We start from the raw sequence: 27641 nt of genomic DNA on the forward strand, positions 1-27641 counted from the left end.
TTTAGGGTTATCTGTTAAAAAAAACCATTTTTCCTAAAAAATCTCGCTTTTGTATTCTCCTGCTAGCAACATTTGTAAAACCTGTCCTCATCCGATTGAGTTTCTCTACAACAGTGCCCGTTTGTGGACAGAGTTTCAACTTTGTTTTTGTCTTTTGTTATCTTCAACTGGGTATAATACACCAAGCATTTGCAGCCTTGTTCGAAATTTCCAAATTCCATTTCCAGTACTACGTCAGTTTGAACAGATCCGTGGATAATTTCTTCTTCTGCTTGGTTTAATCCCTCGTTTGATTTAAGTACCGAAACTTCAGAATCTTCAGATCCCAGATCTTCCTGGGGTTTTATCATTCTTGATACTTCCATCGTAATTTGGGTAATCGGTTTAGAATCAGGGGACAGCTTATTATTATATTTTTCGCTTATTTGAATCTAACTTTCTGTATTTTTAGTATTATTATTTGTTTTCAGCTCAGTTTTCTCGCACTTCCGAACGAACTTTCCAGGCTCAATTTCTTCCGCCTTGCAGTTCGATCGGACCACCTTCCTCGTAGAGCAACGATCGCCTTCGTCAGCGGTTTAATTTCTGAACAAAAATTCTGGATTTTCTCTTTTTCTTCTAATTTCATAATATTTTGCATGCTAATTTCTTGATAGGTAAAGGTTTGATTTTGTGTTATAGCACGGTTTTTATCAGATTTTTATCTGAACAAAGATTGTTAATTTCGCATCCACGAATTTTGATATATCCCTTTTAACTCTGTCGTTGTTTCGCATATCCCTTGCATATTTTTGTACTTAATATTTCTTAATCTTGTTGTTGTTGGATCTGCTTTCTTTGACTTAGCTTCTTGCTGTTTTTTCTCTTGTTTTTATACTGATCTTTTTTTACCAGCTTTGGGTTTGATGTTTTTTAACTAGTTGAGTAGGATTTCATTACTCTTATATCTCGTGTTACAATTTTAATCCTTTTTTGCTTAGCTCGGATATTTATTGAACATTTTAAATTATAGTTTCTAGATATTGGCCTATAGTTAAATAAGATAGTATTATTTTTTCTTAAAATCCTATTAAGTAACCAACTAGGATTTTTAGTACTCCTCAATTCTCTAGCGTTTTATTAGTGCATCTTCTGTCTTATTTGGATTCTTTTTTCATAGTTCCTCATAGCTTCTGTTACAGATGATTACTTGAGGTCATGTCATTCTTTTAGATCCCATGGGGCGTATAGGGGGAGGGCTCGACAGAGTGGTGACAAGGAGACTAGATTAAGAGTTTGCTCGCTGAATGTAGGCACATTAAATGCTAGGCTGCTGGAGCTGACCGACGTACTTAATAATAGAAAAATAGATTTTGCATGTATTCAGGAGACTAGGTGGAAAGGGTCTCGCGCCAGAGAGTGTAATGGGTACAAGTTGTGGTATTCAGGCGTAGATAACGCTAGAAATGGGGTGGGTATCTTGGCATCCTCTAGGCTCAAGGAAAATGTAGTTGAAGTTTGCAGATACCGAGATAGGATCATGATGATTAAGGTTATTATAGAAGAGGAAGTAGTGAATGTCCTTTCAGTGTACGCCCCACACGTTGGCCTAGGGGAGGGGGAGAAACGTTGCTTCTGGGATCAGTTAGATGATATACTTAGGAGTATTCCGGAGGACCAAAGAGTTTTCATAGGGGGAGACTTCAATGGCCATATAGGAAGTGCAACCGACAGGTATGACGGTGTTCATGGGGTTTCGGTTATGGTAGCAGGAACGATGGGGGGCGTACGTTGCTTGATTTTGCTACTGCTCACGATTTGGTGATCACTAACTCCTTCTTTAATAAGAGAGATGCGAACTTGATTACGTTTCATAGCGGGGGACATTGTACCCAAATCGACTACATCTTGATTAGAAATCAGGAACGATGGGCTTGCATTGACTGTAAGGTGTTCCCTGAAGAGGCATGTGCATCACAACACAAATTGTTGGTTTTGGTGTACCGCGTACCCCACGGGCGGAGCACTCATAGGAGGGCTAAACTTGGTAAACCTAGGATCCTCTGGAAGAACTTACATGGAGCGAAAACTGATGACTTTAGGAGTAAGGTTTTGTCTAATACAAGTTTTGAAACTTCAAACTCAAAACATGCAGATATGTTATGGAAAAATATGGCAAATTCCATCAGAGATGTTGGCAAAAATACCCTTGGGTTGTCGACGGGGAAGGCCAAGGAACATAAAGAATCGTGGTGGTGGAACGACGAAGTCCAAACAAAGGTGAAGACAAAACAAACTTGCTTCAAGGAGTTTCTACAATGCAATGACGAAGAAGAAAGGTCGAGAGCTAAACAAAGATACCAGGAGGCAAAGCGGGAAGCCAAGAAAACGGTAGCTAAAGCAAAGGATAAGGCATACGAGGAAATGTACAAGAGATTAGACACCAAGGAAGGACAAAATGGCATCTTCAGACTTGCAAAATCTAGGGAGATTAGGAAAAAGGATCTAGGTAACATTAGGTTTATTAAGGACAACAATGGTGTTCTTTTAGCGAAAGATCACGATATTAAGAGGGTTTGGGGTAGTTACTTATTTGGCTTATTTAATGACGGTGCCTCTCCATGTAGAGATAGTATCGTTGATGGGTTAGCCGACTATCATACTACGGCCAATGACTGCCCTACAAGTAGGATTGGGTTTGAGGAAGTCAAAATGGCTCTTAGAAAGATGGGAAGGGACAAAGCTGTCGGTCCTGATCAAATTCCTATCACTGTGTGGTTGGCCCTAGGAGAAGAGGGAGTTAAGTGGTTGACCAACATCTTTAATATTATTTTAGAGACTGCCAAGATGCCAGAGGAGTGGAGAGAGTCTACGGTGATACCAATCTATAAAAATAAAGGAGATCCCCAACGTTGTGGTAACTACAGAGGTATTAAACTCCTCAGCCATACCATGAAGCTATGGGAAAGGGTGATAGAGGCTAGGTTGAGACAAGTTACTAGGGTTTCGGAAAACCAATTTGGCTTTATGCCAGGCAGGTCTACCACGGAGGCGATTCATCTACTTCGACGGCTTATGGAGAAATATAGGGAAAAGTCTAGAGATCTTCACATGGCGTTCATTGACCTTGAGAAGGCTTATGATAGTGTTCCCCGCGATACGATCTGGAAGACTTTGGAAACGAGACGGATCCCAACTGCTTATATCCGGGCGATTCGTGATATGTACTGTAGATCTACTACTTACGTCAGGACTACAGTTGGCGACACCGAGGCATTCCCGGTGGAAATCGGACTCCACCAGGGGTCGGCTCTTAGCCCTTACATCTTTGCCTTGATTATGGACGACATCATTTGTGCGACACCAGACGGTGTACCATGGTGTATGCTTTTCGCTGACGACATTGTCTTAGTTGCTGAAACAAAATCTGATTTGAATAGCAGACTGGCTACCTGGAAGACTGCTTTGGAAGAAAAAGGTTTAAGGATCAATATTGAAAAGACAGAGTATTTATGTTCAAACTTCAATGGGAACCAAAACGATGAAGATGTAGAAGTATGCATAGAAGGACACGTTCTCCCCTCAAAGGATTGTTTCAAGTACCTAGGGTCTATGATACATAAAGATGGGGGTGTAGATGATGACGTTACACACCGTATAAAGGCGGGATGGCTAAAGTGGAGGGCCGCTACTGGAGTTCTGTGTGACAAGAAGGTCCCTCTAAAACTTAAGGGAAAATTTTATAGAATGGCAATAAGACCAGCGCTGTTGTATGGATCAGAATGTTGGGCAACCAAGAAGGATCACGTAAGGAGGCTTGAGGCCGCAGAAATGAGAATGCTTCGATGGACATGTGGTAGGACTCTGAGGGATATGACGACAAACTCTGCTATTAGGATGTCCTTGGGGGTGGTGTCTGTTTCTGAAAAATTGAGGGAGGGAAGACTACGGTGGTTTGGGCATGTCCTTAGGCGACTACCGTCGGATGCGGTAAGGAGGGTAGAGTCGATTACAGTCGACGGTGCCAGAAGGAAAGGACGACCAAGGCGAAAGTGGGAAGACTGCTTAAGATCTGATTTGAGGGATTTAGCCCTTACCGAAGACATGACCTCTGATAGGAAAATATGGAGGCTAAAGACTAGGGTAGTCGAGTAGTGTGGGTCACATCTATAGGGTGTATCATCTCTGTCTTCTTTTAATGTCTTTGTAGTATTTCCCATGACTTATACTTTTTATACGTTTCTGTTATTGGTATTTATGAAGGATTAGAACTGGGCTTGCTAACGTTGACTTTTGTGTATCATTCTCTTCATGTTTCCTCTTTTAAATTTAGTCGGATCTTATGTTTCTGTCTATATGCAGAGATTCTTTCGCAGGGATTATTATGCAGGGATTAATTCCCGTTACAGACGCACATATGATTTTAATGACTGCATATGAATACTGTTTCGCTATGTATTTATGTATTTATTTATACATGCATTGCATTTTATCTAAATTTTTAATTTTCTGACTGCTGGAGGTCTTCCACGGAAGCTACTCTCAACCTGGCGTTGGGGGTAGCCTACTACCCTACCTCCCCCTTACCCCATACATATGGGAATTGGGTTTTGTTGTTGTTTGTTGTTGTCCACCTTAATATTAAGAGTATTTATTCTTTTGCACCGTGTGTTGTATAGCCCCAACAGCTTGCCACTGAAATCAAGAATGCCAATTTGGTTCATAAAGCAAAATAATAATAATAATAATAATAATTTGCTAAACCCTTAACCTGATAGTTTAATCAATAGTCCAAATGATATGTTAAAAGTCAATATCCAACTAGCTCTTTATTAGATTCTTCTTGCTTTGATTACACTGTCTTTTCCCTACGCGGCATTAAAAGAAAAATATTCCATTGTACAAAATCAATAGAACATAGAGGGTAAGAGCATAGGGAAAAGGAGGGATTATTTGCTTAAAATTTTATCGCTTCTTTGTCGTCAGGCACTCCTCCAAAATTTGTTTTGTTTTTCTCCCACTGATAGTGAGAATTTTTCTGAGGAAAAAAAATAGTCTCAATATCCAATTTTCCTATTTAAGCACTGATGATGTGTGAATAAGATAATAATATATTATTAAAAACGAATGTGTTTTTAATATCTGTTGTCAATATCTACTGAGTAAAATAATTGCGATCATGTTTCCTTTTAATGTTACAAGATTTGTCACCAAGTCAAAGTTTTGGTTTTCCATCAAATACAATTTGGCACTTAAGCAAAGCCTATGTTTTGATTAATTTACATGCAAATTATGTTTTACGTCACAAGCCACAAAATGAAAGTGGATTTGCCGACAAAGCCCTGTAGTGGGCAAAAAATGGTTGTTGGGCGGAGGAGTTTGATCGGCGTCCAAGGTTGATAAATGTTGTTATTTTGGTGATCAAAGGGTCTAATCATGGTGGAGACAGCTAAATCGCATATTAGAGATGGGAATTAAGAGGGTTAATCATGTATGGTGGGGGGTGGGGTCGGACCATGCAGGCAAGTTGTTACATCTTGGACCAAAATTGGGGGGCACATAGAATAATTTTAATTTGTGGGAAGGGGTGCGGGGGTTAGCTTTGGGAAAACAAAACAAGGCCGGAGGATCAAATCTCCATGGATTTTTGATGTGATCAAACGGTGGGAGAGTCTATTCCCCCCCCCCCCAACTTTCTTTGAATTTCACGGCACGGCTTTCCTTTTTTCCATTTCCTCCCTATTAAATCTTTATCAAAAAAAGTCTGTGCTTTTTCACTAACCCTATCATACATGCATACATGTTATTATTTTAATGCATCATAGCAATCTTCTATTGTTGGATCGTTTAAAGCAGTTGGGTTTCGTTGTGTTTATCTGTTGCATGCAGATGCAAGCACGTGAAGTCAAGCGAATATTTACAAAATGCGTGTGTGATGTTTAATTAGTTTGGGATGTGTATGTAAGTGGTACCTGTGAAGTCACGTGAGGGATAATATATATAAATAATTCAAATTAATTTATTGTAAATAATAATTATAAGAGAAAATAACCTCAGTGACCGAAAATTCCTTATAATATACGATTTTGACCAACTTTTTTTCGATTTGCCAAAATGACCAATAAAATCGCAATGCGATCTCTAAATCGCAACGCGATCTCCATTATCGCAAATCAATTTCCAGATTCGCAACGCGATTTTGACTATCGCATTGCGATTTTTCAAATTCTCGTTGCGATTTTCCAAATTCGCGTTGCGATTTTAGAAATCGCAATGCGAATATGTAAATCGCAATGCGATTCTCCAAATTCGCGTTGCGATTTTAGAAATCACAATGCGAATATGTAAATCGCAATGCGATTCTGACTATCGCAATGCGAATATGTAAATCGCAACGCGATTCTGACTATCGCAACGCGCTAATACGTAATCGTAACGCGATTCTGACTATCGCGTTGCGATAATACAAAATCGCAATACGATTTTCAAAGCGTCATTAGTATCGCAACGCGTATTTTATTTTCAAATTCCAAACACGAATATTAATATATCTCGTAATTGCAACTCTTAACCTAAAACCCTAAATCACAACTCAATCCCATCTCCATCTCTCATCTCTACGGCGACATCCGTCCCCATCTCCGATGAAATCCGTCCCCATCTCCGACAAAATCCGTCCCCATCTCCGACGAAATCCGTCTATCTCCATCTCTCAGAACCACCCTCATAATCATTCACGATCAGAAATGGAAAATCAACCAAATCAACTACCGAGGGTTAGTTTTTTTAATTATTTTTATGTTGAAATTTTTGCATTATTATTAGGTTTTTCATATTGAAATTGATGATAAGTTTACTGGTAATTTCAATAATAGATTAACCATTTCACTTAGATTGCTTATTAAATTCATTCGATTACTGCCAATACTGCTAAATTGTTTAGTCTTTAACCCTATGAAGTTAGTATTTGTCTTTGATTTGTCTTTTGGTTGAAGTAATGCAATTCATTCAAGTTTCAATTTTAGACAATGACTATCTGAAACCGAGAATCGCAACGCGAAATAAAAATCGCAACTACAAAATCGTAACGCGATTTTAGTTTCGCATTGCGATAGTCATTTTCGTGTTGCGATTTTCATTTTCGTGTTGCGATTTTAAGTTTTAGAAACTATTCTTCTTCTGCAAATTGAAACTTGAATGAATTGCATTACTTCAACCAAAAGAAAAAGACAAATACGAAATTCACAGTGTTGCAAATTTAAGTTTGAAGAATAAACTACTACTCTTTATGTTTATTATTGTTTTTGGTATATCTTCACAGTGTAGTTTTTGGTATATCTAACTTGGTATGTTTATTGTTTTTGTAGAACTTTTTTTCGGCTCAATTGACATTAAGGAATAAAATAAGCCTAGTCACTACAATTGCGTCGAAACTTTCACCTGTACAAAGACAATTGTTTGAGGATACTTGCTTCGGGCCATGGCTGAAAGTACAACATCCGGGTGGAGATGTTATGTTGACCCATTTGTGGCTTCAGACCATGACACGCGATCTACCCGAGAGTATAGAATGTGGTAATGAAGAGATATGGTTTCATTTTCCACCGACGTATACGTGTTTTGGGCGGGAGGATTTTTGCTTAATCACTGGTCTACGCTTCGGACACGATGATGTAGGTCGATATACTAGTTATATTACCCGCCTATCATGGTTATCCTGGGTTTTTCCTGAGCTGTCAATGGAGAAGCCGAATTTACACGTCGAATACTTGACGAGATTATTTAATAAGAAAGATGGTTTTACTCGGATGGATGACGTCGATGTTGTTCGAGTATGCCTTTTAGTACTTTTGCATGCCGGCTTTTTAGGCAGAGAGGCCAGACAACCTATTCCTAAGGACCTAATATTATTGGTAGAGGACCTAAATGCATGAAACTTATTTCCGTGGGGTTCGTATCAATGAAAAGCTACCTGGAATAAGTTGTCGTCTGCCTTTGATGACCACAAAAGTTTGCGTGGCGATGGTTCCAAATACACTTTGTCAGACTTTATTTGGGCCTTTAAGGTAAGAATTTCTATATTATAATGTTTCCAAAATTATAATTAATTATTTAACAGTTACTAATGTTTGTGTATTATATTGTTTGTAGATTTGGATATTTGAGGCTTTTCCCGACATGCAGACATATGCATTAAAAACTTCAAATGATATTCCTAGGGCTATTTCCTAGAAGAGGAAACGGTGACTGTTGATTTGGGAAGAGTTATTACGGTATACGACAATAAATGATGTAAGTTAACACAAATACGACCATGTATAAACAAGTTATTACTAGTACACGTTTAACTTTGTTTGAGCTTTTATATTGTTAGGATGTCAACACTCCATTACAGAGGCTGACACCCACGAAGGCTGAGCTTGTCACTGATTGGTGGCAAGCTAGTAAGCGTTTTTTTGATGGAACGGATGATGAGCAGCCTCCACTTCGAGAGCCATCACCTCACCCAGAGCCATCACCTGATCGAACACACTATACACCTCTACAACGAGAGCCATCACCTATTCCATCACATCATCGAGCCTCTTCTCCACCATCACCTCATGATAGGCGACCGACAAAGATGCCTTGACGATTATCTTCCTGTTCTCCACCTCCACGGGATGAGTTAGGGGAGTTACGTGATGAGGTCAATGCCTTGCGTGAGGAGGTCGGTACTTTACGCGATGAAAATGGTGCATGGCGTGATGAGGTATCTACTTTACGTGGTAAGGTAGTGGCTCTACGTGAGATGGTAGCATCGTTGCAGAATGAGGTCCATACTCTACGCAACGAGGTAAGTTTAAGATTTTTCATATTTAACTTGATTTACTCGTAATTTCACTTAGATTAACATTTCACTTTGATTGCTTAGTAAATTCATTCGGTTACTGCCAATACTGCTAAACAGTTCTAAAATAACCATGTGAAGTTAGTATTTATCTTTGTTTTGTCTTTTGGTTGAAGTAATGCAATCTATTCAAGTTTCAACTTGCAGAAGAAGAATAGTTGCAACACGAAACTTAAAATCGCAAAGCGAAAATGACTATCGCAACGCGGAAATGACTATCGCAATGCGAATTTGACTATCGCAACGGGATAATCGCAATGCGAAAATGAAAATCGCAACGCGAAAAATTTTGGTTTCGCGTTGCGATTTTATTTCGCATTGCGATTATCCGGTTGCTATATTCAAATTCGCGTTGCGATAGTCATTTTCGTGTTGTGATAGTCATTTTCGCATTGCGATAGTCATTTTCATGTTGCGATTTTAAGTTTCAGAAACTATTCTTCTTCTGCAAATTGAAACTTGAATGGATTGCATTATTTCAACCAAAAGACAAAGACAAATACTAACTTCACAGTGTTGCAAATTTAAGTTTCAAGAATAAACTACTACCCTTTATGTTGTCCTTGAACATGCACTAAACCTATATGTTGTCCTTTTAAATGTTTATATAAGTGCTTACTTCCGGAATGTTATCTGATGCATTTTGTGAACTATGATAGAATAATGACTTGGGTGAATACTGTTTAACATCATGTCTGTTTATTTACTGATTTATGTATTAATTTATTTTTAGCGGCCCGATAAGGTGGATGCTTTACGTCGGGTTTTTCTTGCACGACGGGGTTCATGCATCAGACGACGTGCACGTGCCATTACGTCTCCATTCACCCCAATAGTGCAAAGACTCCGTAAGAAGCCCGACTCACCTGTCATCGTTCAAGAGGCCTCTCCTATCGTTCAAGAGGCCCCTATCATCCCTCAAGAGTCCCCTCTCACCGTTCAAGAGGCCTCTGTCATCGTTGAAGAGGTCCCTCCCACCATTATAGAGCCCGATTCACACGGTTTAATATGTCGAATTATTGAGAAACCCCCTCATATGCCGGACATGATGGATGACTGTTGGCTTTCGTATGAGTTACCGGCCAGTACCATTCCGGCAGATGAAGAGGAGAGGAAACAACTACCGGAAACAATTCTGGATAATACCCTTTGGGCTAAGACCGCAGTTGATTTTATTACATGAGCGGAGCCAGGGGTGTTACGCTGACATATACAAACTCAACGATGATATGCATTTGTTGATTGATCGGTCTTGGTGGGGTGTGTTATTAGGGGTTAAAGACAAAGACTATTTCGATGGGGGGTAAGTCTTATATTTTTTATATTTCATTTTGATTAATTTTTTTTAAATTTATGTAATTCACTAATATATGTCTTTTTTTGTAAAACAGCATATTGATGCATGGGTGTCACGTCTTCTAATAATAAGGAAAATGAGGAAAAATAAAAAAAATGCGATATACAATTATGCCGACGTTTTTTCACGTAGTTCACTTGAAGAATCAACGACAGGAATCATATGTGTTGGCTAATGGACAAGCTAAACTTTGTCCTGCATGGTGGGAGGTCGATAAGGTTAGTATTTATTTTATTTTTTTAAATATTTTAAAGGTGTTCATAAATAAGTGCGCAATTGAATTATTACTTATGATTGCAGATGTTTATCCCTGTTTTGGAACGTACTCATTGGCTTTTCGTCGAGCTTCAGCTCCTATCCCTGAAGATAATAGTATATGACAGCATGATAAATTACATATCATTGTCTGATTTGAGAGATATTATTAAGTGATGGAGCTCTCATTTGGCTAAATTCTTGGATGCGATTAATTATTGGACTTATTCTGGAAACAAGAAGCCAAAGAAATTCAATGTTACAGTTATCAGAGACGAGACCGCGCCACAACAAATGCAGGAAGCCAGAGGGGATTGTGGTCCTCTCGTATGCATGTGCTTGGAGCGTTTGACGATAGGAAGTATACATTTTCTACCTCCCACCGATAGAGATAGAGGTGCAGTAGGCTTGTGGTTTTGGCATTTTATGGCTAGAGCGATATATGCGAGACGCTGCCTACCTGCATCCGTGTTATGAAAGTGTCCATAAACAATTGGTAAGTCAAATGCAAGTGTTGTTAAGTACCTAGAATTCAATAATTTGCTTTTTTTTTTGTTATAGATATGTAGAAAGTGTTGTTTGAGCAAATGCTTGGTTTCTGCTGGTTAATCCTGAAGTGAGCTCCATGAAATTATTATTTGTTTAATTGATGAGGAAAATAAGAATTATTATTTTTTACTTGTTTAATTGATTTGTAAAAGTTGATTTGTTTAATTGATGTGTAAATAATTCTTATTTGTGCTTGTTTAATTGATTGAAATGTAAAAGTTGATTTTGTTGATTTCAATATGCATCATATTTCAGGCAAAAGACGTTGCAATAGTCTAATACGCTTTGCGATTTTCTCGTTGCGATAGTCAAATTCCCGTTACGATAATCAAATTCACGTTGTGATAGTCAAAATCGCAATGCGAAAGCCAAAATCGCAACGCGAAAGTCAATTCGCGTTGCGATGGTCTAATACGCTTTGCAATTTTCTCGGTGCGATAGTCAAATTCCCGTTGCGATAATCAAATTCACGTTGCGATAGTCAAAATCACAATGCGAAAGCCAAAATTGCAATGCGAAAGTCAATTCGCGTTGCGATGGTCTAATTCGCTTTGCGATTTTCTCGTTGCGATAATCAAATTCACGTTGCGATAGTCAAATTCGTGTTGCGATAGTGAAATTCGCGTTGCGATTTTTGCGTTACGATAGTCAAATTTGCGTTGCGATAGTCAAATTCGCGTTGCGATAGTCAAATTCGCATTGCGATATTCAAATGAATATGTAATAAGTGATAACAACTGAACAGATCATAGCAATGTTCAAACTCAAGTTACTAATACATGCCTAACAGAAAATGTTAAAAGTTTACACATAAAATACACATAATAGTCAAATTCGCGTTGCGATATTAAAATGAATGTGTAACAAGTGATAACAACTGAACATATCATAGCAATGATCAAAATCAAGGTACTAATAAATGCCTAACTGAAAATGTTAAAAGTTTACACATAAAATACACATAATAAAACGTTTGCATTTAAAAATCACCTAAGTTAATAGTCCCAAAAGGTGAAGCCGGTTGTGATTGGGATTTTGATTTTGATTGCCTTTTGCTTGACACCATATGAGCTTTGGATTTTGATGAGGATCCATATTTTGGTAGAGGAAAAGATGATTGTGATGGCACTGGTGATCCACATGTCAACCTTGTATGACCACTTTCCTTGTACCGACTACATGTCGATCACTTCTTCTCTTCACCCTTAGACGGTATACGATCGTGACTTTTTGGTCGGCCAGGTAGCCTTATGTCCATGGCTGGTGGCAAAACTGTTTGTAAGTCATCTGGTATGTCCCACTCAGAAGGATGTAGAATAGGGTAGATAATCTTGGCATAAGTCTGTCGATATACTTTTGTAGTGTAGCAATCCATAGCGTATGCGCTTGAATCATCTTGGTTTAGATGAAGAGCAACTTTTATAACATGGCCACACGGATAACCAGATGTTTGCCATTTCATACAACTACACGTCTTTCCATTTAGATCGACAAGCCCATTTAAGTTTTTATCCAGTACTTCAAACAAAGTGTTTGAACATGGTTCAACTCTCCATGACGTTGACTTCACAACAGGTTTCGTTATCTTTTTTTCAGTCCATGGTGTAACACGGTGTTCCAATGTTCCTGTAAATTTAAATAAATAAATAATACTTAGTAAAATATATGATAAGTTACGAATTTAAAGAAATAATACCTGCATGGTTTCTTTTCTTGTAGTACCACTGTTGAATAGAGGCTCGAAAAAACTCCATTAACATAGTAATGGGTAATTTTCGGGAATGACGACTTAGAGCGTTTATTGATTCTGCACTATTAGACGTCATGAAACCATATCTTGCTCCAAGTTGATGTACTCTTGACCATCTTTCAAACCCGACATCTTCTAGTGTTTGAGCACACTGAGGCAAAACACGTCTTAAACAATTTATATGCTTATTAAAATCCACTTCCCGATAAGCTTTTACAGCATTCTAGTATGTCCATTTGTGATTTTTTATACCAGCAGACCTTGATTTTAGATTTCTATACAAATGAACACCACAAAGTCCATGAAAAGCATCTGGGAAACACCTTCTAACAGCGTTGTCAATTGAGTTTGCCCTATCGGATATGATTGTCAGATTGCTAATAGGACCTATGCAATCCCTAAGATGGCCCATAAACCATGTCCATGAATCAGAGGTTTCAGATTTGCCAACCCCGTAAGCTATTGGCAATATCCCATTGTTAGAATCCATGACTACTGCCAATAAGTTTACTCCAAGGTATCAACCTTTCAAATGTGCTCCGTCAACTATAATAACTGGGCGTATGCAAGTAATAACGAACGAATCTACAAAATAATATACACAAGAAATATAATCATTTAAATGTGAAATGCATGTAACTAACAAAAATGAGTCAACAAAATTATATTGATTTACTAACCGCAGCACCAATGGCGATAAACAACAACTCAAAGCGTCCATCTCTATCTATTTTGATATGAGTTACCGACCCAGGATTTTTCAGCTTTAAATTGTGACAATAAGCCGGCAGTTGGGCAAACGATGCTTCTGGCGACCCCCTCAACAATTCCAAGGCATAACATTTGGCTCTCCAAGCTTGAGAATATGAGATACTAATCTTGAACCGAGCATTCATGTCAGTCATAATTTCATGTCCCCGATATACCTTGCCATTCAAAGACATTAACTCAGCCAGAAAACCACCCAACACCTTTTTGTTTGCCTGTCTATGGTGAGGAAAAACTTGGGTTCTTGAACATGTATGTTTATCAATAAAAGTCCTAACTTGAAACATTTCGCAATCTTTTATCCTCTTTGCAATCATACGCCACGTACATTTTTTGTCAATCATACACCTTGTTTCGAAACGATCTTTGCTTGATTTGTTAACTTTTAGTTGATAGCCATCTTCCACACATTTCGTATACAATGATATCTTCAAGTCTTCCTTTGTATCAAAACAATCATCTTTCTTGATACGAATAATTTTTGTGTAACAATCAACTGCTATCTTTACCAACTCTTCTTCCAGTATCTGAAGTAATTCTGGCATATTCCAGTTATACTCCCATGGTATTTTCTTCGGGGATTTCTTCTTCTTTTTTTTCTTCTTCAGGGTTATATGAATTACAGAATGGATGTTCAACATGTTCATTCACATTCGTAACTTCCTCCTCATTATCATCAACAACATCTTCCTCGGCAGCGGCTGTTTCATCATCCAAATTCGGGTATTGACCAATATCAAAATCATTACACGCATGGTCTGTTTCTTCTTCTGAAACATCATCAAAATCTGAGTATTGACCAAGATCAAAGTCCGGGTATTGACCAAGATCAAATTTCGAATACTGACTAGTACTCACAATTTTTTCTGTTGGCTCATCATCGTCTAACTGGTCAATACGAAAACCGGAATTTGGTGCTGAAAGTTGATTGGGATTTGGATTAGGGAAAGGTTGTGGGTTTTGAGATTATGTTTGGTATTGGAAATGTGGTGAAACAAAATTTGCTTGGTGATGAAATTGTGGTGGAACCATTAAATTTTGAGCACCATAAACTGGGGTAGAAAAACTTAGTTGATTACTACCCGCTACTGACCAAACTTCACTACTTCTAGGTTCAACAACATACACTGTAACATCATCTTGCGAAACACTAATTTAAGCAATGAATCGTTCAACATCTTCATTGTCGGTTAACAAATAAACTTTACCTTTTCTCTGATAAGATAGCCTAAATCCACTTAGGGGCTCTAAATTCAATTTATTTGCAACACGTAACATTAGAGTTTCATAAGTTAACTTTTTTAATGACAGTTTTAGTTGAAGATTCATGGGTAAAGGCATATATTGTAAAACACCATGAACATTTTACCATGACCCTCCAAAACACAAATTTATCCAAACATGATCAACATTAGATGATTTCATTATTGTAAATTAATTTACTAAACAAACGAGCTGCGAAACTAAAACATGTTGCCGGATGGGGAAGGATGTCGCCGGAGAGAGTGATAGATGGAGATGAAATGAGTTGCGATTTAGGGATTTAGGTTATGAGTTGTTGCTGCTGCGTAGTTATATACCCAAAACATTTGTGTTGCAAAACTAAAATCTGTTGCGAATTTGAAATTCAGTGTTGCGAAAGTCAGAATCGCGTTGCGATAGTCAGAATCACGTTGCGATTACGTATTATCGCATTGTGATTATGTATTATCGCATTGCGATAGTCAGAATCGCATTGCGATTTACATATTCGCATTGCGATTTTCTAAAATCGCATTGCGAATTTGGAAAATCGCAATGCGATAGTCAAAATCGCGTTGCGAATCTGGAAACTGATTTGCGATAATGGAGATCGCGTTGCGATTTAGAGATCGTATTGCGATTTTATTGGTCATTTTGGCAAATCGAAAAAAAGTTGGTCAAAATCGTATATTATAAGGAATTTTCGGTCACTGAGGTTATTTTCTCTAATTATAAATGCAGCAGTCCAGAAATGAAGATTAGAAGACAAAATACGGGAGCAGTGAGATTTGTAGGCTAGGAAGAAGACAGGAGAATAAACAATGTTTAGCTCAAATAATAATTATAAAAGTTGGAAATATTATTTCTAAATTTTATAGCAGTGAAATTTAATGTGGTCAGTGAAATTGAAATCGATTTTACATAGAAAATTTAGTGACTAAATTGTAGTTTTTTAAAATTTGCAAAGGCAAAGATGGAAAGTGGATTTTTATTTGTTCATATAGGAATTTGAAATATTAAAAGGGGTGATAGTACAATGGCAAGTTTAAATTATCATGTTTCATTAAGGGTAAAATAATAGTTTCACATTAAATGAATTTTAAATTTAGTGACTAAATTGTAGTTTTTTAAAATTTGCAAAGGCAAAGATGGAAAGTGGATTTTTATTTGTTCATATTGGAATTTGAAATATTAAAAGGGATGACAGTACAATGGCAAGTTGAAATTATCATGTTTCATTAAGGGTAAAATAATAGTTTCACATTAAATGAATTTTAAATTCATTTATATTAGATTAAGCCAAGTGTATTATGTTTTAATTAAAGAAAAATCAGAATTTTTCAGTTTCTTCTAGCCCCATAATGTGCACCACCATAGCTACAAGGTAATAATATTATTTTTTATTTTTAAGCTTATTCGATTAATTTTTGGATTAAGCTATTAAATAGAAAATTAATCCCCTTTAAATTCTCTATCATTTAGTATAAATATTACATGGAGATTATGCTTATATGAGGACTTTGGAAATTTGGGTTTATGTAGGATTTGTTGATTTTGAGGGTTTTATTTTTTTATGTTTTTGATGTTGGAGATTAATTCTAAAGCTTGTATGATAATTAAAACTACTTGAAATTGGGTGAAATTTCATTTAGCCGTGACCTAGGGTTTTGAGAAAATTGTGATTTGGTGAAATTATGTTAGGGATTTGATTATAGAAGCCTTGAAATGTTGTTTAGAGGTGGAATCCATGCTTGAATCAAGTGTATATCAAGAACCCTAACCACTAGGAAATTTGGCCCTAAGGTATTAATTGGGAAAAAATTCCCTAGGCGTAGAAATGATGTTTGAAAGGTTCTACAAGCTTTAGAAAGTTATTTGAGTCATTTTGTAATTTTATGAAAGTTAGGGGAAGGGCCTATTCGGTAATTATGGAAAATTATGGGTTTATGTGAAAATATTATAAATATGATGTTCTATGCTTGAATTGAAAGTTAGAAGATTGAATTTGATGTTAGAATGTGAAATTTGACTATTTTGAAAAGTTGGCAAAGTTTGAGTACTAAATGGCAAATATTGAGAAAGTTAGTGACTTAAGTGGTAATAGTGGAGTTTTTGAGGTATTGAGCTTAAAATTAGATTATGGAAATTTAATTAAGTTGTTTGAAACTTGAATTGAAGCTAAAAGGTAAATGACTATTTGGAATAAAATGGAAAATTGAGAAGAATTCTAAAAGAATTCATATATGGTTGTTAAAATGGAAAGTTTAAAAATATTATGTGAATTTGGATAAAAAGTGATTTATTGGTCAATTTGAAGTATTAAGGTTAACATTGATGATGTGATATGAAATTCGTATCGAATGAGCATCAAAAGGTTTTTTCAGGAATTTATTTTCTATTGTGTGTTTATATTAGTAAGAATCTATTATATGGTTTTAAATGTATATCTTATTTAAATAGTGTTCATTTAGATTATGATTGAAATCAAGATCAAGAAATGTTGAAGCTAAGGAGAAGATTAAGAATGTAATATGAAGTGCTAGGAAGGTAACAAGCTAAGAACACCAGGTGAGTGCATATTTAATTTGTATTTGTGTTATCGATCAAACATTGGCTTGCGATGAGTTAGTGACAGAATTACTATGGTAAGAAGTAACTTCTAACTATTATGTGAATTGTGATTCATACATATATGTTCAGTTAATATTCTAATAGAATTAGTTAATAAGTTGAAAATATAAGTTAGTGAAATCTGCCAAGTTTTGTGTTCTAAACAGTAAGTTTATAAAATTATCATAAATTATATAGAAATGATTAGAGGACGATTTTTACTCCGTTGGATTTGTATGTCAGTATAGTTTCGTTTAAAACAAGCAGATACTGATTCGATATGTATAGAAAAATATATGAATTTTTAATTAAGGATAAGTCAGAAAGCAGGCCAGCAGATTCCGCTCAAAACAGCTTTTGTAGGTCAACTTTGAAAATTCACTATAAATTGTATAAGATGAACTAGAAAAAGTGCCTTATATATTTAGATTTACATTTGATTCTAGTTTCTATTGGTATAAATGGAATAATTTTAAGTGTGTATATTAATACAAAATAATATTTCTTTGCAAGTAGTGCATACTGCCAGCATGTAAAACTTGTCATAAATTATGTTTTCATGTTAATCCTATGTTATAGGTTATAATAAATGCTCGAAATAAGTCAAGTTTATTACAATTGGTATGATAGTTGTGATATTTATTACATGATCAATATGATGTTTATATGTTAAAGAAATATAATTGACGATGATTACGATATATAAATGTTATGTGGAAATGAAATGTTTAGGGTATGAAATGCCCATTATGTTATGATATGAAGAGTTGGATATGTTGATATATTGATATTTTTAATATTTGAATAATATATAATAATTAATGGAAAAGCCCATTGTTTGCTGCATTGAGAGTTATAGGTACATTCGTTTACATTATGATATGCACAATTGGTGTTCATGTTATGATTGCACTTGGAATGTGTTGACGAAAACGGGTAAAGAAAACAAAAGAACACGAGAATTTTACGAGGTTCGGAAATGTGCTTACGTCCTCGGTGCCTAGGCGGCGCTAGAAGTTTTATTCAATGATATTTTAGGTCTAGGTTACATCTCTATTTATAATAGAAAACCCTGGTACATAATTACAAAATCAACCCTGTACCGTACCGCGGGGTCTGCGCCCCCGCACCCCCAACCCACATAATTCGTAACCCCACAACGAGACTTTTTATGAGCCATACATAACAAATCTCCACCTTGGTGAATATCCTGCCCCTTGGAAACTTCAATGTGGATTGGGTTACCTTGCTTCTTTAACAACTCGAAACATTCAACAAGTCCAAGTAATGCTTGAACTTGTCTGTCGTAACTGGCTTGGTGAACATATCAGCGGCATTCTCATCAGTATGTACCTTCTGAAACAAAACCTCTCCAGATGCAACCAACTCTCTGATCTTGTGGAACCTTACATCAATATGTTTAGTTCTAGCACGACACACCTGATTCTTAGCTAAGTGAATAGCACTTTTATTATCACAAAGCAACTGAACTCCACCTTGTTGAACACCCAACTCCTTCACTAAACCAGTAAGCCATAAAGCTTCTTTTACAGCTTCAGCCGCTGCCATGTACTCAGCTTCAGTTGTAGATAGAGCCACAACAGATTGAACAGTAGACTTCCAACAAATAGGCCCTCCACCAAGAGTAAAGACATACCCTGTCGTAGATCTTCTATTATCCAAGTCACCTGCATAGTCTGAATCCACATATCCTACAACCAAAGGATTATCCCGCTGACTCCCGAAAACAATTCCATGTCCCACAGTACCCTTTAAGTACCGAAAGATCCACTTGACTGCTTCCCAATGTTGCTTACCAGGTTTAGACATGTCTTACAAACTTGACTAACAGCATGAGCTAAATCAGGACGAATACATACCATCGCATACATCAAGCAGCCAACAGCATTAGAATACGGAACCTTTGCCATATCTTCAGCTTCCTTATCTGTCTTAGGGCACTGTTCTGATGAGAGCTTAAAGTGATTCGCCAATGGAGTGCTAACTGGTTTCGCGCTGCTCATCGCAAACCTTTCTAGCATTTTCTCAACATAACCCCATTGAGATAGCCGCAGTTTCCTTGAGTCTCTGTCCCTGCAAATTTCTATTCCAAGAATTTTCTTTGCAGCACCTAAATCTTTCATATCAAATTCATGACTCAATAAAGTTTTCAAACCGATAACATCATCCATGTTCTTCGCAGCAATCAACATATCATCAACATACAGTAATAGAAAAATAAAAGAACCATCATCAAGGCTCTTAACATAGACACAACAATCATACTCACATCGGTTGTAGCCAATCTTGATCATATAGGAGTCAAACCGTTTATACCACTGTCTCGGAGACTGTTTCAACCCGTACAAAGATTTCTTCAATCTGCAAACTAAATGCTCGTTTCCAGGTTGAGTGAAACCTTCAGGTTGCCGCATGTAGATCTGCTCCTCTAAATCACCATGCAAAAAAGCAGTTTTAACATCCATCTGCTCTAAATGCAAATCCCAACTAGCCACCAATGCAAGTACTGCTCGGATTGAAGTGTGCCTGACCACAGGAGAAAATATTTCATCATAATTAACTCATTTCAGCTGTGAAAAACCCTTCGCTACCAAACGAGCCTTGAACTTCTCCCCCTCTTTTTCTGTTACTGCTGGTTTCTTCTTATACACCCATTTGCAACCAATCGGCTTCTTACCCTCAGGAAGGGGAACTAACTCCCATGTGCGATTGTGATTCAAAGACTCCATCTCCTCAACCATGGCTGCCATCCACTTGTCGTTTTCCTGACTAGTAACGACATCATGAAAAGTAACCGGATCATCACTGCTAACAATAAGTGCAAAAGATACCAAGTCTTCAAAACCCAATCTGTTCGGAGGCTTTATATTCATCCGTCTCACCCTGTCTCTGGCGAGACTATAATCCTGCAAATCATCCGTAGTGGAACCACCAGAAGTCGGTTGAGAAGTTTCTGGTTTCTCAACTGGAAACTGCTCGAAATCTACCACTGTCGTGTCTTGCTTCTGCTGCAACATGGACTGTTCATCAAAAACGGCATCTCTACTAATCACAACTTTCTTCGCAAATGGATCCCAGAACTTGAATCCTTTGACACCTTTCTTGTAACCCAGAAAAATGCACTCATTCGATTTTGCATCAAGTTTGGATCTCTCATCAGCAGGTACATGCACATAAGCAGGACAACCAAAAATCCGTAAGTTATCAAAACTAACATTATGACCAGTCCATACCTCTTCTGCAACTTTCCCAGCCAGCGATGCCCTTGGCGATCTGTTGATAAGGTAACACGCCATGTTAACAGCCTCAGCCCAAAAGTGTTTGGGAAGCCCCGCATTCAACCGCAATCATCTGGCTCTTTCATTCAACGACCTGTTCATTCATTCCGCAACACCATTCTGTTGTGGTGTCTTGCGCACTGTAAAATGCCTCTGAATCCCATGCTCCTTACAGAATTGTAGGAACTGTGAATATGTGTACTCCGTACCATTTTCAGACCGCAAACACTTGATTTTTCGTCCTGTTTGGTTTTCTACCTCAGCTTTCCACAGCTTGAACTTCTCAAAAACTTCAGATTTCTGTTTCAAAAAATACACCCAAACTTTCCGTGAAAAATCATCAATAAAAGTAACATAGTACCTAGATCCACCCAAAGACGATGTCGTGGAAGGCCCCCATACATCAGAATGCACATAATCAAGAATCCCTTGAGTTGTGTGCTTCGCAGTCTTGAAACGGACTTTAGTCTGTTTACCAAGAACACAATACTTGCAAAAATCGAGCTTACAGCTTTTGACACCATGCAACAAGTTTCTCTTATGTAATTCTGCCATACCACGTTCACTAAGATGAGCAAGGCGCATATGCCATAATTTTGTCGTATCATCACAGGACTCAACAGAGTGAACTCCACCTGCAACGGTACTCCCTAACAATCTGTAGATATTCCCTGCAGTCATCTTGCCTTTCATCACAGTCAATGCTCCTTTAACGATCCGAATGGTTTCCCTATCTTCGTCAGCCTTAGGGATAAAACCATTCTTGTGCAAAGTGCCCAAGGAAATCAAATTCTTCTTCAAGTCTGGGATATGTCGAACACCACTCAATGTCCGAACGGAGCCATCGTGCATCTTAATTCTGACATCACCAATACCAACAATATTGCAACATCGATCATCACCCAAATAAACCGAACCAGAATTAACCGGCCTGTATGTCGAAAACCATTCCCTATTTGGCGTGATGTGATAAGAACATCCAGAATCAAGAATCCAAGCATCCGTCAATTGTGTCGTTGAAATAGAAAGCATATCACCCTCACTGCAATCAGAAGTATCATCCTCGACCACGTTCACAGACTTGGATGAGCCATCACGCTTCTCATCAGTCTGCTTTTTCAACTTAGGACAGTCTCGCTTTATATGTCCCGCCTCCTTGCACTTGTAACAGTGAATCGTCTTCTTATCCCTGGATTTGGATCTGGAATTCCGCTTCCCGGACCCTGTCTTCTCTGGCTTCCGTCCACGATCTCGATTACCCTTGACATATAAGCTATCGGCTTAAGAGCTTTCCCCTGCATTCTGCTTCCGCTGGTTGTGAGCCAACAAGGCTGCAGTAATCTCCTCAACGTTGATAGTCTCTTTCCCATATGTAAGAGTAGTCACCATGTGTTCGTAAGAGGGAGGCAATGAACACAACAACAGAATCATCGCTCTGTCTTCATCCTCAATTTTCACATCAAGCCGAGCCAGATCAGAAACGATTTGATTGAAGACATTCACGTGTTGCGCCAAATCGTGATCGTCCTACATCTTCAGCCCATACAGCCGCTGCTTCAGATACAGTTTTGTCGTTAAGGATTTGGACATAAACTGACTTTCCAACTTCCTCCAAATTTCGTCTAGAGACGATAGATGCATGACGTGATATATGACCTCGTCCGCCAAGCATAATCGTATGGTTCCTGCCGCTCGCTGCTGCAATTCTTCCCAATCTTCCTCATCCATCGACGCCGGCTTTGTAGGTCGCAAAGCCTTCAAGATCCCTTGTTGCGCCAATAGATCCTTCACCCTCGTTTGCCATAATCCGAAGTTACCCTGACCATCGAATTTCGCGACTTCGAATTTTGCTCCTGACATCTGATACCAATTGTTGACGAAAACGGGTAAAGAAAACAAAAGAACATGAGAATTTTACGAGGTTCGGCAATGTGCTTACGTCCTCGGTGCCTAGGCGGCGCTAGAAGTTTTATTCAATGATATTTTAGGTCTAGGTTACATCTCTATTTTATAATAGAAAACCCTGGTACATAATTACAAAATCAACCCTGTACCGTACCGCGGAGTCTGCGCCCCCGCACCCCCAACCCACATAATTCGTAACCCCACAACGAGACTTTTTATGAGCCATACATAACAGAATGCATTATATGTTTCAATTAAGATTGGCACTATGATGTGCCCTGTGCGCACCTTATGTTCTACTCATATACCTTGCATTCTCATAAATATGCATTTGGCTATGAATTTGAAAATAAGCTATGAATCTGACAGTAAGCTATGAATTTGACAGTAAGCTATGAATCTGAAAATAAGCTATGAATCTAGAAATAAGTTCTGATTCGGAAAATAAATTCTAAAACGTGAAAATATTTATTATGAAAATGGAATATAAAAATGAATATGTGAATGAATATGAAAGTGGAAAATGATAAAAAAAAATAAGAAAATTTTGAAAAGTATTTGAACGAAATAGAGTATGATATGATTGTTATGTTTATTATTGATTATCGTGGTTTTTATAAAATCATGAGATGATGATTTTCAGGTCTCTGATGAGGAAAGATGACTTGAATAAATCGGTTTGGATATTTAATGATTTTATTTGAATTTAAATGTAATGTTTAGAATTGTTATGATATTTCAAGTTAAGTTTTATATAAAGAAAAATAATGTTATGATATTGTTAAGTTGTTTAATATTTTATGTCACCTTAGTTTGTTTATAATGCATCATTAAGTCAATACTTAATGTGTGATGATTTTCATGTGTAGGCAAAGAAGGGCAAGTGAAGTAAGGAGTTTAGTTAGCATCAATCAACAAAGAACAATTACAAGTATCAATAATGGCATCCTACTATTTTAAATTTTTTTAGATGACATGTATACAAATAAGAAATGTCTAAGATATATTATAAGGGTATTTTACGAGAACAAAGAAATATTTTAAAATTAGGTAGTTTTTAAGCAGTATTGTTTACTATTAAATTACTAAACTTCTACCTAAAATTAATCTTGATTTATATGATAATTATTATTTATGATTTTACACAAACAATGGAATAAATGTAAAGTTAATAATGAAATGTTTTATAATGGAACAAAATTTTAAGCATTTTTTATCAGTGAATGTTTGTAAAGTTGATGTATCATATTTAGCTCGCATTTTGAGACATATACGATCTATGGTTGTTACATTTTTTTTGTATCAGAGCATCAAGTTTAACCGATTCTAGGCCTAAACCGAACCTATTTTGAGCTGAAAAGTGTATACATGCCACTAGGATGTCATTGTTACCGATTTGTTATATATATGATTTGATTGATGTCACTCTTTTTACTAATGAAAGTGAATAAGCATAATATATGTATAAAATATTTGAAATAGAAGGTTTAAGGTAAATGATCGGACAAGAGGCTCGAGAATAGAAAGATAGTGATGATAATATAATTAATTATAATCTTCCTGATTAATCTGATTTTGATAGTGCACCGGCACCATAGGAAGTACCAATGTAAGATTAAGAAAACCTTGTTCATATACAAGTACTACATTGATTAAATAGAGGGACATTATGATAGAATAGGCCATAAGTGACATGTGCATAACTAACAATTTAGGTCAGAGTGCGAGGGTAAGTCGTATTAGTAGCCAATAATTGTCTACTAAAAATTCAAAGTGATGAGTCTTGACGGACTTAATAGAATTATCTTTCCATGGTAATTTTTTGTATGGATTGGTTGCCTCCTACCATGCCATAATGAATTATCGCTTAAAGTGATCGATTTAAAAGAACTCGAAAGGTTATGAGATTGGTAAGTAAACCCGTTATCTGATGTGATTTTAGCAATAACTGCCAAGAAGTTGTAACAAGGTTGTTAAGTCTTCTTAATCAATGTGAAGTATATATAGAAATTTAAGGTTAGGTTGGGAGATATTCTAACTATTTGAGAGTATCCATATATGTTTCTAGAAGAGTTATCTCGATTACCTCCAGATTAAGGTATATATAATATAAAATAGAGATGTTACCAGGTACTGCGTTTATTTCTATAGCCTCGTATTAAATGGCTCCGACTGAGCCTAGAAAATTAAAGGTGTAGTTATGAAAATTGTTAAGATCGGATACTTACATAACTAAGCGTGTCATCTGTGATGTATTAATGTTAATTGTGAAAAAGAAAGATGAGTCTATACAATTATGAGTGGATTATTATCAGCCAAAATAAGGTAAAGTAAAGAATAAGTATTTTTTTCCGAGGATTAATAATCTTTTGATCAGTTAAAAGGATTCATACTTGTCATGATTGATTATCGATACATGAACTTTTAATCCGAATTCAGGTTCAATCTATCTTATTACTGAAGGAAGAATATTCATAAACGTTTTGTATCCCTACAAAATTACTAAAGAAATATGTCAGAATTAATCTTTAGTGTTAAGGATATCAAACATTGAATAAATCTTTCCATATTTGATAATGGTTGGTTGACTAATGATGAATAATACATGAAATTAATATTATGCTCGGATAATAAAATTGCAATGGTAATTTGAAACGGCAAATGCCATCTGAGTGTTTACATGCATTAATATGCATATTTTTAATATGCATCATTATGACAATTAAATTTTTTGTAAACTATGCATTAATGAAAATGGTGGTTAGATAAATATAGAGACGTTTGAATTATTGTGGATAGAACGATATTTTTGTGAAATTTTATTAATTAAAAATAATAATATCATTTTTTAAATGTCTTTAGTTATGGTGAAAAATAACACTTTATTTAAAAATGATAAATTAGTTGTAAATTATCTTAAATGGTATTTAATAATTATTTTATCAATAGTCTTGATTATGATCATTAAAATCAAATGTATTATTGTTGAGTAAATCGAACCAATGAAATGACAAGAGGGGGTGAATTGACAAATAAGAAAAATGATGGAAGCTTTTTGAGAGAAAATGAAAGTACTGGACACAAGCAATTTTAGAGTGGTTCAACTTCCTTAATGAAGTTTACATCCACTTCATTAGTTTCCACACTAAGGATTTCAACAAATTCACTAATTTGTTCAAACCTTTTAGGACAAGGTTACACCTTACAACACACTTAGACTTATACCCCAAAGTTTCAAGTGCACAACCCTTCCTAAGAAAAAATTACAAATAGAAAACTTAGAAAAACCCTCACTAAGAATGTGTTTGCGCAGTTCAAGAACAAAAAGAACACTTAACAAATAAAACAAAGGAGTACACAAGTATTCTTTCAAAGCAAAAAGAATATTCAAGAATGTTGACTTGATTTTTGGCTCAATTTGATTGCTTTGGCTTTCTTTATATTCTCTTGTCTTCACATATGACTTGAAATCTTGTTTTTATACCCCTTCATTCAATTCTAGCTGTTTTGGTTGTTGTGGGAGTTAATAGAGTCATTGTGATGAATTTTTCACGCAATAAATGCATCCTAGACACCTTAAGTATCGGTACACAGGCTTGGAGTATCGGTACTGCCTGTATTAATCACAAAATTCTAGCCATTAAGAATAGGAAAATATCGGTACTACACCTAGAGTATCAATACCCTATCGATACTCTGAGAGTATCGGTACTAAGGGAGTTGAGAAACACTTGTTATAGTTAACTTCACACAAGCACTTAGGAATTTTGTTTTTAGACTAATATTTTTGCACTACCTATATTAGAGAAGTCTACGAAACTTGAAAAAAAGGAATATTTCAAAGAATCAAAATAGAAGTGTTCTAACAGGTTTAGTAATTGAGTATGATAGTTGCATCATTTTATACACATCTAATCAAAATGCCAAGCCGAGAAGAAGGGGTATGTCACAATGTTCACATGGACAGAGAAGAAAATGACAACTCAGTGACAGAAACCATAGAAAATTTAAGAAGCCAACCTAAAATCAGGCTGCTTAATCTTGACACTTATCAAAGAGCTATATAATTTTGAATCGAAAGAGCAATTGATTCTTTGATGTCCAATGAACTCTTGTTTTATAATTTGTCTCAATTGTGAACTCAAAGTAAGAGGCATCATTTTTCAAAACTTTTTCATCAAATTTTTTCACTTTTTGAAAATTAAATAGGAGGAAAACATATAGAACAAGAAAATCTCTTGGCGTATATCTTGAAAATTGGAAAATGTCTCTCGGACATAGAAGCTTAGAATCAAAACTAGGGCAAGAATAACAAGTGGACACAAGTTAAGAATTTTAAGTGTGCACTCTGGTGTGAAAAAGAAGGAAATGGGTGAATCATGATGAGAATAAAGAAAACCGTGCAATCATTCCTAACTACTGATAAAGAAACATACATTCACTTATACATACATGTTACATGAATTTGCATCTTTGCATCAAACATTCATCGTCACATACAACATAAAAAACTTAGACTTCCCTCTCACGAGGATGTCTTTAAAATTTATCTTGAAATTTTTTCTTATTTAAGACCATTTCCACCTCTCATGAGGAAAAATTTGAAAGCTTATTTTCAAAAAGATAAAAAAAAATCAGATGAATTTCATATTGACATTCATGAAAACATTTAAGATAGTTGCATTTAAATATGCACAATTTTTACAAGATCTCCTCATCATGATTGAACAATGTCATCCACTAATTAGACATCCTCAATGTGAAGGAGCAATGTCATCATCGGATTTGACATCGAGCAAATCACTCAAAAGTGACTAGAACTCCTTATCACATAGGAGCAGAGTCATTTCCAAAATCAAACCTCAACGCGAAGGAATATTATTATCTTCAGATGCAGTCTCTCAAATACGACTAGTTGTCCTCAACATGAAGGAACAACGTCGTCAACAAACATATAATGTCCTAATCCACCACGACCCGAAGATCGATGAATTACCCTGCACGGGGACCACCGAGGTAGTTAATCCAAAAATTTTC

The 27641-nt window shown here is 36.4% G+C and overlaps 1 long non-coding RNA gene across 1 annotated transcript; it reads right to left on the bottom strand.

Annotated features, from left to right (window-relative positions):
• Positions 1 to 181: 181 nt before the first annotated feature.
• LOC120135350 lies at positions 182 to 27418 on the bottom strand. The gene is made up of 3 exons (XR_005517244.1): positions 27409 to 27418; positions 14671 to 14675; positions 182 to 316 (listed from the first exon to the last, which is right to left on the bottom strand). It is a non-coding gene; the product is annotated as an uncharacterized LOC120135350 (long non-coding RNA).
• Positions 27419 to 27641: the final 223 nt, after the last annotated feature.

The sequence above is a fragment of the Hibiscus syriacus genome, unplaced genomic scaffold (assembly GCF_006381635.1).
Source record: "Hibiscus syriacus cultivar Baekdansim isolate YM2019G1 unplaced genomic scaffold, ASM638163v2 tig00110607_pilon, whole genome shotgun sequence".
NCBI lineage: Eukaryota > Viridiplantae > Streptophyta > Magnoliopsida > Malvales > Malvaceae > Hibiscus > Hibiscus syriacus.